This window comes from Anser anser (assembly GCF_964211835.1).
Source record: "Anser anser genome assembly, chromosome: 3".
NCBI lineage: Eukaryota > Metazoa > Chordata > Aves > Anseriformes > Anatidae > Anser > Anser anser.
In genome coordinates, this window is record NC_139722.1 from 39292067 (window position 1) to 39307403 (window position 15337).

The 15337-nt window shown below is 41.5% G+C and overlaps 1 long non-coding RNA gene across 1 annotated transcript; it reads right to left on the reverse strand.

The window, feature by feature from the left end:
* Positions 1 to 1347: 1347 nt before the first annotated feature.
* LOC310896694 lies at positions 1348 to 15236 on the reverse strand. Its single transcript, XR_014581753.1, has 4 exons — positions 14131 to 15236; positions 12991 to 13437; positions 6085 to 6248; positions 1348 to 2432 (listed from the first exon to the last, which is right to left on the reverse strand). It is a non-coding gene; the product is annotated as an uncharacterized lncRNA (long non-coding RNA).
* Between the last annotated feature and the right edge of the window lie 101 nt (positions 15237 to 15337).

Genomic DNA, 15337 nt, shown 5'->3' on the forward strand with positions numbered 1-15337 from the left:
ATGCTGCGTTTTCCCCGCTAGAGGAAAGCTTTTCTTCTCTGCCACTCTGTGGAGTTGCAGGGCATCCCCCTGCTCTGTCAGTAAAAGGATGGGAAAGGGCTCCTTTGCTTCAGTACAAAAATTCTTCCACTCAACAATGACAATCCAGATTATCAATAAATAGACCCTACCCAGCCAAAAAAAGTGCGATCAAAGATAAACACTGTTAAACAGAATTGATTTAGTAAGGGCAATACGAGTTTCGCTATACCTTACCCCCAGCAGAAAGGATAAGGAAAGGAAAGGTCTCTCTTCCAAGAGACCCTGGAGGACAGAACCTGAAGATGCCCCAAGGCAATGGAAAACACAGATATATGGCATTCTAACACAAAGACCTCCTGTCCGCTGAAATATATCATATAGTATTATGCAGAGAGTCAAAGTCAAGTTTTCTGCCATTTTACAGATGTCTTCAACTGATTATCTAAAATTACCTCTCAAAGCAACATTTTTTGGCCTCTTCCTCCTTCCTTTAAAATCAATAAGAGTTCTGCCATTTTTTTCAAATGAAACTGGATCTGGACTTTTAAGAATAGCTATTAGTGTTCTCAAGCTTCAGCCAAACATTGATTATTCTGAGATAATAAGGCTTTTAGTATTTATTCCACATAAATTATTGACTTCAGAGCCTCCTCTATTCTGAAACCATAGTGTAACGAGTCTTCACTAATATGCATCTTTTTTGTTTTTTAAAGGAATTAATATTACAGGTGATGGATTTCACCAAAGCTAACTAAGAATTCTGTCTCTGAAGAAAAATGGTAAGATTATAAGGAATACCTACATTTTTTTCTCCTTTCTTCTGTAACTTGTCAAGGTCAAAATGTTTATTCATGGCACCTTATTAGACAACTTATGGTACTAATAGGATGATGGCTTCTGTTTAGCTCTTTTTTCATGCTTCTCTTTGGAATAGGTTTATTTGAAATCCAACTCCTCTGAGCAAAATTAAAATGGATAATATTACAACTGTCACAGTATTGTGGAACAGCAAACAAAATGTCATTAACATTCAGGTTTGACTTCAAGGTCTTTAAAGATTGTATTTCAATATTCTTTTTCTCTACTTTTAATTAATAAAAGTAACTACACCTCATATAATGACTAAACCAGCTTACAAGGTCAGAAAGGACTATTGCTTTTACGTATAATGTTGCTCAGTTGAAGTAACTAGATTTGTTAGACTTCTGAAACATTAAGTGCTCACTATTAGACAGAGGTAAAACACTAAACTTGACAGACTACTGATCTGATTGTGTCAGTGACTATGCTCCTGCAAAACAAGGGAAGTCCATGAGAGGCAGATAATGCAGTTTTATTTTAAACACACTTCAGTATTTAGCTTTTTTTAATGAAAACAAAAACAAAACCCTAAACATATGAATGAATCATTGCATGTCAGGTTTAGATCAGATAAGTAGCCGTGTAAAAGGGAAATGTATACTTCCAGTCCAATTAAAAGAAGCCTGATCAATAATGCAGGATGTCTCATTTATACAACCAGCAATTTCAGCAACTCACATCATCTAATACAAACAATAATTGTTCATACAATTATCTAGTAGCTCTCTGTAGTCTGAACACTCTCAAATGCTCACTGCATCACTTCTTCTACTAGGAGAAATTTCTATTACAAATTGCTTTCCCATTTCATAGAGCTGTATTTCTTGCTTTTTACAGATGAAAGCAAAAAAATGCTTAAGTCCACCAAATTCCAATCAAATTGTGGCAAGCAAGAAGTAGCCTACAGCGCTGATAATAATATTAAAAAAAATGCACTGACATAGAAAACGTAACTTGAAAATAGACTGAAGAAAACAGCTTATTTCTATCACATTACCGAGAGACTTGTTACCAGGTTGCCGTTAGCCTCTCCGCTGTCACTGCTCAGAGAAACCTGACTGTCAGGTCATCCAGCTGAATAACAAACTCACCTTGCTTAGATCCCTATTCCAGCAGCACTTAGGAAACCCACACCAAGATCTGGCAGTCATGGGCCTGCCCAGCACTGCCTGAGATGGCAGCAGACTGGTCCCAATGATACAGCCAATCTCATGATGCTCCAGTGCACAAAAGTCAGGAAAAGATGGGCTCCTCCTGGAGAATTCACCATCTTGTTTTAAGTTTGGAGGAATAACAGTCATTTCCTCCAACTCCTGTTCCACTCAGGTGCAGGTGATACCTGGGTATTTGCTGAAGACAACAGATCTCAAACATCCTGAAGTCCTGGGCTTCACCAAAATTTCCAGATGAGATTCTAGGTCTACGTAGTGCAGAAAGTCAGTTTCTATACCCACAGTGGTCTCTTCAACATGTCTAAGCAATCCCTTTCTGCAGCCACCAACCCCTCCGGAGGAACTCTGCATTGCATATGTTTCATATTTGTGACAGACCTTCAGAGCAACAAATGAAAGGAATTATATTGGTTATCAGTGTTAGTGATTTAGTGCATGGAAAATGGTCTAGTGCGTTATAATCAAAGCCATACTGGAAAGCAAAGCAGGCCAATATTGCCTGTCTCCATACAGCTACCTTTCAGAAATGAAAAGGGTTTACATTTCTATAACACTGCAGCAGAGACCTTGAGGTGCATTAATGGTGGATACTTGGCTGTATCTTCAGAAAGCTGCTTTGAAAGTTGATTTTCCATATTGTTGAAATTTAGCTGCTATCAAGAGGCAGAACAGCAGCCATTCTCTGCCTGCAACATTACATGGCTGTCATCGGAGGGACAGCAATGAACCATAGCAATGCCTCATATGTAAACTAAATTTCTATCTAAGTAGACTGGACAGGTCTAAGCTGTACATTTGGGGGGAGAGAGAGGCCAGGGAAGGAGGTCCAAAACTCAGCAAAAAATGTAAAAGATACTATTTTGTGGTCCATCCTATTTCTTAAGCTAAGATTAGATTATAAATAAAAGAACTGACAAACGACTAAATAAAATCGCCTAGTTCAAATGGTCTAGATGGTGCAGGTGTCCTTCTTCCAGACACACAAAAAAAAAAAAAAACAGTGCAAAATGTTTCAGGAGACCACTCGCTGCTTCAGCACTCAAGAATTATTTCATTCATGCAAACTTCTGTATGTGCTTCAGCAATAAATTTGGTGGTTAGGAAAGCCCATAACAGACTCTGACTTGAAATAGCCATTTTACTGGGCTAAGACAGAGCCATGACAAGATTATACCAATGCCCAGCCAGATTCAGCTTTTCAGCTGTTCATCTCTCTCCCAAAAAGGGCTGTTATCATGTGTTTCATTGCATGCAGGTTCAATACGTGCTATCTGTCAAGAAGTACAGGTCATTTATATTTGAAGCTCGCAAAAGTGTGCAGGAGAAAGGATACCACCATCAGATGCAACTCCTACAACTTCAGACATCTGCGGTATAGATGGTGAATGTCCAAGTTTGTTGCTCTGACTACCTCCACAGTCAATGGAAAGAAACTGGCATTTTCAGGGTGCAGTTCATCTAATTTATCTTAGCATGAAATGAGTGATGCCTTACAACTGGCCACAGGGTCAAGGAAACTGTCTTAGACAGTCATACCCACTTTTCAGATGTCCGCACTTGACCAGATGAATCCATCCCAAGGATTCTTTCATTTTATCGCTAATATACAAGGAATAGAGATAATCATGCTTTTTTCACACTTAGACAATTTTGGGGTCCATGCTGTTTCCCAAGTTCTCTGAAACTTCCAACAGCCCAGCCAGGAGGCTAGGAAGGGGAGGAAGTTGAGAATTGATCTTTATCTAATAATTGCTTCCTATGTTCTTTCCCGTTGCCTGTGTTCACTTGTCATCTCTTGTCTCATTTGGCATTTGGTCTGAAAATTCTCTGAGGCAAAGGCTATCTTCTCATTCAAACTATCTTTCTCCATAACTACAGCTCCTAGACAATTTAACTATTAAATACCAACACTCAGCTTTTCTTGATACCAAGAAGAGAATGCACCATATGCTTTTAAAGGATGGTGCTGCAAGGGCAGCTTCTGTGATGACAGTAGGCAGACTTTCAGGAGCACAATAGCCTTCCCAGAGCTATTGCTATGTAGGGTTGACTTCCCAGAGACCCAGTAGGCATACAGAAGCCCAAAACACAAAATGCAGTTAACAGTACTTGTTTTAATGTCACAGAAATACGTATTGAGCTCCTTCAGCTTTTAGAGCATTTGGTACAGGCAGATATACTCAGTGACTGGTGAAAACCTAGCCTGCTAAGTGCCACAGAAGCCTCTGCAAACAAACCCTCAGTTCCAGATTCAGGGTGTTGATTTCTTTCTCAGGAGTGTGCTGCACACTATTCCAAGCGTGTAGCCAGAGCTTTTTGGCTTGCAAGCTAATAAAAACATCTTAGTATTTTAACCACCATTCATTAGCTGACTGTATTTTTTCCTGGGATGCCCTTTAGAGTTTTTTCCGTACATTTTAAACATTTAAAATGCCGTATCTAAATGTTAGATAGGAAATTCAGAGAGAGCATAAGTTTGTCACTCCCACTAGCTATTAACAAGCATTACCAAGTAAAGTATCAGTAGATAACAAATGTTAATATTTGATATGCCTTACCAAGCTAAAAGTAAAAAATATTATTTTTTTTTTACTTTAAATAGAGCTTTACTGCAACACTGAAGCAGGCTGAGCGCACTGGCCATTTAAACCAGATTTGCTGCTCTTTGATATGCTGCAGAACATGGCAATACAACTGATTCATTACCGCAAATAAGGTGACAAGTTTGCCATTGATTTATTGGTTTAAAGGGTTGCATGTGTGAAATCAGCTCGCTCTGACAGGGAAAAGTAAAGGTCGGTGCCCACGTCTTTGTGTTTTAACAGTTTCCGAACTGCTGTAGCTCTTCCTCCAATGTTGCTTTAATGCAACATTGTGGGGAAACAGAGGAAGCAGTGTCCTTGGGAACTTCTCAGCCCTGATACCCATAACAGAGTGCTTTACAAACCACCAGCGGCTGTACTGAGCAAACTGTGAATTAGGACTCACACGCATAGATACGATCAGTACTCCTCAGAGCACAGCTTACAGAATTGCTCTGCACAGCCTGGCTGGACAGGGAATGTAGCAAACAATGGGTTCAATTTCCTGGGCTGTACCAATGGCCCTGCAAAAGAGCCCTCTGAGCCTGCCTTCAGTTTACATCAGAGTTACTTACCCTGCCGTCTGTGAACCACTGGTGGGCCACAAGGCATCTGGATGGTGGTCTAGAAAATGTTTGCAAGAAGTGTAAATGCTGTGCATATGCTTCCCAGCACTCAACCAAATCCTACATATAAAGTTGCAATCAGCACCATCTACAAATGAGGAATGAGCAAGCACCAACCACTGAGAAAGTGATTCATCAGTCTAGCAAATTAAAGCCTAACAAAATCAAATTGGATGCAGATGAAAGAGTAGGGTTCAGAAATGAGGAAAAAAAAAAAAACAGCCATAGATATGAACAGATACTTTCATGTTTACCATATTTGAGATGTATCCTTGAGGGTATGGCTACACATTCTGCAAAACTGACTTGTCTGATTTGTCTGATCAAATGAGGGCAACTGCAATGTCATAGAGACACCTGAGCTAGCTTTCCAGATTCCCTTGGAATCAAATGAGAAAAAAAAAAGGCATTTTTAAACCTCTTTTTGACAGCTCTGTCAGGACAAGATGAATTAACCACTCTCTTTGGTTATAAGGGGAAACTAGACAAGTAGCTCAGATGTAGGTATCTACAGCTGCACTGCAGATTCTTACATCTGGTCAGACAGAGCTCACAGGAAACCCCAGGAGCCCCCAAACTCATTTTTTAACATCCTGCCTGAATCTTCTTTGTCTATTCCCTCTTTCAACCATACCAACTTTTCTCAGTAAACATACTGAGATTCTGAAAGCAGGTTAAAAAAGGCCAAGGAGCACATCAGCCCAGGATCTAGACACATCCGGCTAGCACTGAACTGCATCAGTATGTCCACTGGAGTGGTGCGCCCATACGAACATGACAGTTTGGTCCCAAAAGAAGCAGGCACAGCAGCATGATGCCCACCTGGAATTACTAAGCTCAGCTGAGACACAAGGCTTATCATCAGAGGCACAGGGATGTCCTGGTGGACCTATATTGTGTCTGTACGTGGAGCCAGCGCCATGTCGGTTCCTCTGCACGTGCTTCCCCACGCGGCATGGAGCTCGTCACATCCATCTGCACAAGGCCTGAAACGCAGATGCAGTGTTTGAGGGTAGGCAGATGCACACCCTAATTTAACACCTCTGCACACAACTGGTTTGCACTCAGCAGGGATTGTGCTCACCTCTGCTCTCTTTGCCCACTGACACACTCTTTCCTTTCATCCGGGCAAGCAGAGAAATAATTTCCAACAAGAAGACATTCAAACATGACCTAGGGCATGGGATCACACCAGGTCCCTAGTTTAGCAGTCTGTGATTGTTTGCAGAGCAGTTACTGGTGTGAAGTCTCATTAACTTCACTAATGTAGTAAGTCCCAGGGATTTCAGCAGCACTTAATCACGTACTTACAAGCTGGCTGAGCAGGGGTGTACATAAGCACACATTACCACAATTTTTTTGACACTAACCACACACACTCAAGAATCAGGCCAATGGCATCAGAATTGTCAAGTATAAGCTTAGGCAGCCCAGCCTTGATCCCATGATGCTGGGTGCTGGAAAAAAAAAGGAAAAAAAAAGAAAAAAAAGTTAGCGGTGTTTAAGTTAGTGGGCTGTGACAAAATTCCCCGTAAGTGTTCAGAGAACTATCTCCAGTAATCTTTGCATTGTTAATGATCATTTTCAAGAAATAAGAGTAAGCAAGAAAGGTTCAAACCCTAGGAAAGTATGAAAGCAATACTTACTTTTAAAAGAGAGGATAGAGGACTTCGAGCATTTTATACCTGTCAACCTAACTTTTACCCCTTGACACAAAACAAAGTATTAAAAAATTTGTAAATACCTGGAAGATGATGATAATCATTAAAAAAACAAAAAAACAAAAAAAAAACACAGTTGAGATGGGTTTGTCAAGAAAAGAATTGTATCAGTTGAAGCTAATCTCTTTCTCTGACAGGATAATTGCCCTAGCAAATAAGTGGGAAATAGCAGATATGATGCATCTTCACAATGACGAGCTTTTGACGCTGTTCCACACGGCATCTTCCTAAGTCTGCTAAGGCAGGATGTTCAGAGGCAATCAGCAACCTAGTAGGTGCAACATTTAAAAAATCTTCTCCAAGTGCAGTAACAGACAGTTTCCTGTCAATCTGGGAAGGTTTCTCCAGAGGACGAGGACAACCCCAGGAGTTTGTCCTGGGGCCAGTTTTATTCACCATTTCCATGTACACCTTGGATGATGGAACATGGGTGTGCTTCCGCAGTTTGGTGATGACATCAGGATGGGAAAAGGTGCAAAGTGCTTTGAAGGATGGAAAGAGCATTGAAAACAAGCCTCAGAAATTCAAGAAGCAGCTTAAAACCAACCAGACAAGATACAAACCAGGCAATTACAAAGTGGTCCACTCTGCAAAGAGAAATCTAACGAGGAACAAAATTTAAATATAGAATAGGAAATGTCTGTGTAGGCAGAAAACAACGTGGGAGATCACAGACTAAAGCACCGACAATGTAATGTATGACACAAAAAGTAATTACTCCGCTTTACTCAGCTCTGGCAAAGTCCCAGCAGGAGTAGTACTTTGTCTAGAACTGGTCACTGCACCCTGAGGAGGATAACGACAACCCAGAGGGGGACAGCCCACTTCCAAGGAGGGCGTACAACAGTTTAGGAAATACAAACTGCAAGGACAGCCGAAGGAATGAGGTTTAGCTGGCTTAGGAAGAAAGCAGTAAACTTAGCAATGATGAGATCAAGGTGGAGCATTGTAGAAGCACTTCAAAGTGTAGATAGCAGCCATAAAAGATTTGGCAGCCATTGTTCCACCATGACAACTAAAGGAAGGACAAAGATCAGATCAATTTGCAGCCGAGGTTTAAGTTGGGTATTATGAACACATTCAAACAGAATTGCTAAGCACTAAACCAGGCTATTGCAGAGACTGTGAAATCTTCCTTCCCGAAGTCCTGATCCTAAATCTTCCGAAAGAGCACGTAGCAACCTCGTATGTATGACTGCTAAAAATACTAAAGGTGTATTTGTGTACATGGTCATCACTGACTTTGAAAGATAATTGTTTGGCCTCTGTAAGTAAGTTACTTAACTCCCAATAAGCTCGTGTCCCAATCATTCAATGTTTCTGTAAGCATGGGCTTGAGCGGCAACGGGATCAGACCTACATTTTTCCTTCTGCAACTGTGCCTAAGTAATGGAATGCATGTCTCAGATCTTTTAATGTAACATAATTTAATGCAGTTTTTGTATTTGAATAGTATGCATAAATCACTGCAAAAGAACTGCTATCTCCCTGTAAGAAGAGAGCTACTAAACTGTGTGTCCTAGACAAAGGAAATATTTTTCAAGTGGTTTGCCTCAGGGGGGATTTAAAGGAGGAAGTTAATGCATTCCAGCAAGAATCTCCATCACTATAATACCAGTGGATTAATTGTAAGTAAAGCTAAGGCTGTGAGAGGAAAATTTGCAGCATAAGGAATGTTGATGAAAAGTGTGGGATGGCTGTTGAAGATAAATAAATAGTTTGAAATGAATTTTATTTTAAAATGGCTATATTCTTTCAGCATTTTGTTATTCCCATGACTACCTCTCAGCTCTAAGAATGACTTTTTCATTTTATTCCAATAAATCATTTCTGAATCAAGAATTCATTACATTTCCATCTTTTCATTTTCACTGCAGTGGTTTCTTTCTCTGTGCAATGGTTTTATCATCTGATTGCAATCAATATTGCTGTAACAGGCAGTACATGTACTCCATCATCAGTAAGAGAATGGTAAGGGATTACAGGGCATTTATACTACCCTTGTTTAAAATCTATCCCTCTGCCTCCTCTTCCTGCCCTTTGCAGGCTGCACCTCTTTTTTCCTTCTGTTGACATTTGGATCTGTATTACACCAGAGACTTTCACTTATTAATTTGCTGGAAAAAAATAATCAAAGAAATATTCTTCCTTAAAACACAAAAGTTGCTGTAAAATGCTCTTTCGAGAAGCGTTTTTATGCTTTATGACAGCAAAGAGCTGTGCGCCACTGCTAGGTAATAAGCTGATTATAAAAGAGCTAAATTGCAAAGTCAGGAATACAGAAAGCAGACCAAAATAAAAAGAAATAAACCTTCTTGTAATTAACCTCACACCTGTCACACCTTTTAATTGACCTCACACCCGCCAGCAAAGGCTTCCTTTACCTTTAGCAGGACATTGGCAGTCATTATTTTAAACTCCCCATTCGCTCCTCCTCCCCAAAGTTTTTCACAAGAGCTACCGCATCCTGATGCTCAGCGAAGCTTTTGTTCCTGTGCTCATGAAAAAGATCCAGTTCTAACAGACAACGATTAAAAAGAAAAAGAAAAAGAAAAAAAAAAAAGCGTTTCTGAGGAGCCCTCCTAATTTAAATGTTTATTTTGCAAAACAAGGAAGGGAACGAAGGAGTGTGCAATGATGGGAAAACACATCAGTCTCCAGGACATCGTTTCTTTCTTTCAGTAATTTCTTCAAGTACAGCTAGAACTCTGTTAGATTCATTAGATCAGCAAGAACCTACTGAGCATGCAGGCAGTGTGCATCGGTTAGCGAACAATGATAAACAGAAAAGACAATGGAAAGCTAGAAAGGCACCATTAATTACAGGTAACAGTACTGCGGTTTCTATTACAGTACTTAAAATGAGAACATAACCACTCCCCTTCTCCTCAGACAGCTCTGAAACTATTTTGAGAGGTTCCCTTTTGAGAAAACAGCTCAGTCCAGCTGTGCTTTTAAACGCGCTGTCCTCTCTCATCAATAATTTGCTCCCTCTGGAAAGTTGGATTCTCCATATAATCTGAAAGGTTTTGCAACATCCTCCTTCTTCTTTCTCAGCTCGTGCTGGAGACAACCTACAGACCAGACTCTGCACACATTTATTTTCTTCCTCCTGAGGGACTTTTAGACTGCTTTGATCACTGAGAAATACACAAACCTTCACAGGTGATTTTGAATACAGGTGAAAACAGTCCTAGCCAGCAGCAGTAAGGAAGATGTGAATGTAAGGGATGAGGTTTGTTCCCCTTTTGGAATTTATTTGCAATCGATTTTCATCATCAGATCCTTTACATTGCTGCCTCGCGCAAATCTGCCTTTTGACTCTTTCACAAAGTTTCTTTTATAACACTGTGGAGGATCACATTAAGCTCCTTGGAAACAGCAGTGTGTATTGTCTAACATGATAGTTATGTCTGTTCCAACGTATTCAGAACTTAACGGCAAGTTTTCTTCACCCAGTACCATCCTTTGCTTGAAAAGCCTTTGTCCTAATGGCTTAGTATTCCTAGACTAAAATCATACTTTTCACCTTTTATTTCAGTGATCTAAAAGAACTGTTTTTGTTCTCCTCTCATAAAACATATTCTCCATTCTACTTGTCATCCTTAGAGTCCTTCTCTGCACCTCCTGCAGTGCAACCTAATCTTTTCTGAACAGTATTGACCAGAATTCACAAACTGTTTCGCATGAGATGAGACCAATGTTTTTGTTTTATTTTTATCTGCACTATCTAATGGAAATATCTGGCCTGTCATCTCGTATGATTTTAGTTTTGGTGGAGGTGTTTTTTTTTTTTGAGGGGGATTGTTTTTGTTTTCAGATGGATTGTATCTATGACTTAGTCATTCTCAACTAACACAATGAGCACTTTCTATCCAGTCATTCCCAACTGATGAGTTTCCCCCTGCAGCAGAAAGTATTGCTATCAGTCTCCTTGTACTTTGTGTTATTAAAATTAATCCCACACTATTATTTAGGTTTTCAAGGTCATCCAGTCTTGATCGCTCTCTGATTCAAAGTGTCTCACTATTTCGCGTCATCAGCAAATTTCATTATTACAGCTCGTATTTTTGTACCTACATCATTAATGGAAGTTTCTGGCTGAATAAATATCTTCTGATGTTTCAGATGGGTATGCGATAGGTTTTTTGCTTAAATCTCAAATGTGGAAACATTCATTTCCATATCTTCTTTCTCATTAGCCCCTGCTTTAATTTCCTTTGTAAGAAGGGAATTCTGGGCTTCTGACAATTCTCACTTTATTCTTGCCCTTCTTAATATTTTTAAGCAATCATTTTGTTCCATTCCCTTCAAACTTTTGATTGTTTCCAATAACTCTTTTGAAGTGGCTATTTATCCAGCTGGGGCCGGCCATCCCTCTTGTTTGAGATATGAATTGCAGATACTGCTTTGCAGAGACTTGACAGACGCCAAGCCTTCTCTACACGCAAGTCCTCAACCACCTAAATGCAGTTGTCATCATTAACTCATCCCCTTAATTTCTCAAAGTCTGACCTTTGAAATTAAGAACTTTAATTTAATCAACCTACTTTTGCTCCAGGTAGGTATTTTTCCTAATAATCTTATGAAAACTATTCATCTCCAGACTTGAACCGAAACATCTCTAGCACATCTTCATGCTAACAGAAGGTCCTTGCCATCTTCCCCCAACAGTGACTCAAAGAAGTTTGACTTTATCTTTTTTTATCACAGCTTCTTTTTTTAACATCTATCACACTGCAAATTCTCATCCCTATCAATTTATTCTACTTCCAAAATATCATGTCCTCTTATTTGTGCTCCTGTCCTAATTTCTATTCTGTCCTATCTTCTGGTATCCCTAAAGAACAAGGTTAAGAATCAGTTTTAATCACTCCGATGTTGTTTCCTGGGCTCCAATGACATACAAACATCATAGTTGTTCCTTGCTAATGACATTCTCCTTAGAAAAGTTGACAGTCCTCCTCTCAAGTGTCAGCTAAATACAATCTAAGAAGCACTCTCATTGCTATTTTGTATAAAACATTTTCTCTCCTTGCTGTCCACTGTCTTCACCTCTGGTACTCCTGTTCACTTGACTTTCCTTTTCCAGCGTCTTAAAACCAATACTGGGACATTCGGGTTGGAAATTAGGAGACATTTCTTCTCAGGAAGAGCAGTCAGGCATTGGAACGGGTTGCCCAGGGAGCTGGTGGCGTCACTGTCCCTGGGGGTGTTCAAGGAAGGTTGGACATGGTGCTTAGGGACATGGTTCAGTGGGTGACATTGGTGGTAGGGGGATGGTCGGACCAGATGAGCTTGGAGGTCTGTTCCAACCTTAATGATTCTATGATATTACACAACTTGATTCCTTTTTAAAAGCTATTTCAAAACACTGATCAGTAAATAATCCACACGCAGGAGAGCTTAGATCAGGAGTCCCAAAACATACAACCGAAGTACCTGAAAAGCCATAAGGCATGCCTCCTCTTAATGACAGGTTTATCTGAGACACAATAACTGAAACATGGAGCAAGGAAAACACCACACTGCGCATATATTGACTCAGTCAAGGAAGTGGCAAGAGTAGGGAAGAGCGTATCTGAATCCCAAATGAATTTTTGATGATGAAGAATCTTTACAAGTCCTTATTTTAAATCTTTATTTCTGGCACACCCAAGTAATAAGCCTGTCGATTCCTCTTAACAAGAAATTCCATCTTTGTACCGGTGCAAAACTGAGGTCTTTCCCTTTTCAGTATTCCATCTTTATTCTGTTCTTTCCAACAGTCTCCATCCCTTTTTTCTCCTTGGACTCTTCTCAACCCACTCCCCCACGGGATTTCATTGTACTTTCCCCCTCTACGGTCTTCTGCCTCTTCCATTTGTCTCTTCTCTATATTTTGAAGTGTAACAAGTGCCTTCGCTGACCACACTTCCACTGCAATAGCCAGTCTCCTCTGTCTTATATTCCCCCTTTTGTTACTGTCTTGTAGTCTACCCCCCAAGTCTGTGGAGAAAACGAGTACCTGAAAAGCCATTCTTCCCTGTAGAGTTTCTGTCGCTCCTGTCATCTTGAGGCAGCTGCTATTCTCTTCCACAAGCTCTACTTACCACACTGTAGCTTTTCTGTAGCTCTGTAGTCAGGATTCAAAGACTGGATGAGTATCACAGCTCTGTACCTGGTCTTTATACCTCTTCTTCAGGCCACTGCTAAACTTGCCTCAGTAGCTGTCATCATATTCTTATTGTTGTCAAACAGCAAAAAAGGAGAATCCCTCCTTTACTGACTGCTGCTTGGGGTCTTTCCTTCTAGTAACTCCTCCTTTGGTCCCTTAGGTGTAAGCTTAGTAATTAACAGCCTCTGAACCATGACTAAAGACGGGAGTCCTCCCTTACATAAGGCCCCTGGAGGCCTTTACGCAAGTCCTCTTCAGAGTAGGACAGCTGAAGGACAGGCTCAATTCCACTTGATCCTGATGAGAACAAAACAAACGATGCTTACTCTACCCTCTCTGAGCGCTAATCTTTTGTATAAGCAAGAAGCTCATGTTCTCTGTTTCTCCTTCCATCCTGGCCTGGGCTCAATTCAGAAAACCCTCTGGGCAAAGAGGAAACAAGACGGCAAGCTAGAACAATGACAGACTATGAATATGAACTTGGCTGCTGTGGTTTACCCGTAAGTGAAAATAACTACAAATAGGGCAATATACAACCGAAAGAGCTATCCAGAAGACATGCTATTCTAGCTCACACAGATAAATTAAGTGATTTAGAAAGAGTATGTAGGCTTTTGTACAGTTGTTACTAGTATTTGCATCATTCGTTAGTACTGGTGCAATACATAGTTTGACGGTGAGGAATACATACTATTAGATTTTTCTAGTACTACATTAAGTCTAAAATTTGAAAGCTGAAAGTTTTCCCTTCTACTTGGGACTGAATGGCCTTTGTGTATACTAAGCATTCAAGACTTTCAGGCTTATAACCGCAGATAAGATACCTATCTTGGAAATTGGAAACATACCACTTTGGGTTTACCGTTGCGACTTGAGACAGGATCTTTTTTGAGCGTGACCCCCAGACCTCTCTCCAAAATTCTGCATATTCAATACCATCACTGTGAACGTCTACGCTTACAACCAGCGTTTCTACAATCTCATACAAACCTCTTTTCTTTCCAACTCTTAGCGTTCATTCCATCAGACGTCTCAGCTTTCAACAGCATGCAAGAAATAGGTAGTGCTGGTTTCCTTTCATCACTGAAAAAAGAGAACGCAATCACCAAATCAGTGCAGTGGCCATACAAGGGAGGTTAGTAGTGTGTGTAGAAGGCCATAATAAACCGGGGCCCAAGCTAGACTGAACAAAGTACCAAGGGACCCGCTGGTAACAGTCTCTTTCAGACAAAAAATGATAAGCCTGATTTAAGCTAGTACAAAATACCAGAGCATTCCTTGTTTTCCAGATGAGGCGACATGCCCAGGTTAGCTTGTGCACCTTCTCCCACTGCTGGCTGGCTAGAAGAAACCACACAGTTGTGTCAGACTGCGCTCTCCCTGCAGTAACACATTCCTTCCTCCCTTCCTTTATGTAACACCAGCAGTGCGAAGAGCACGAAGCCATCCATCACGCAGTGTCAACCCATGGAGCATGGAACACTGTGAAAGTCGTCCTGTACAGATGTCCATGGGTGACTAGTGATGGGAGAAGAGGGAATGGCCTCAAGTTGTGATAGGGAAGGTTCAGGTTGGAAATGAGGAGACATTTCTTCTCAGAAAGAGCAGTCAGGCACTGGGACGGGATGCCCAGGGAGGTGGTGGCGTCACCGTCCCTGGGGGTGTTCAAGGAGAGGTTGGACGTGGTGCTTAGGGACATAGTTTAGTGGGTGACATTGGTGGTAAGGGGATGGTTGGACCAGATGATCTTGGACGCCTCTTCCAACCCTAAAGACTCTATGATTCTATAATACATCTACACGAGCTTGGGGACCGCTGATCCATCTTCTTCCCCTTGTGTGACTTAACACCACGAGCACTTCGGGCATACTCAAGAGCGAAGGGTCTCCCCTGGGCTGCCGGGGCAGACGCAGGACCCTCAACACCACCCAGGGGCTCTGAGGACGCACAAAATGGAGGGCGCAGCCCCACACAGGACCCGGGTGGAGGAGGAGGAGGAGGAGGAGAGGGAAGAGGCGCCGCCATTTGCCGCCCTTTGCCGCCAAAACCCCTCGGCGGCAGGGCGGGGAGCGGCGTCACGTGGCCGCGCGGCCGTTGGGCGCGTGGCGGCGGCGGCTCCACGTGACCGCGCGGAGGCGGGCAGACGGGCGGGCGGGAGCGCGCGCGCGCGCTCCCCCCTCCTCCCCCCCTCCCCTCC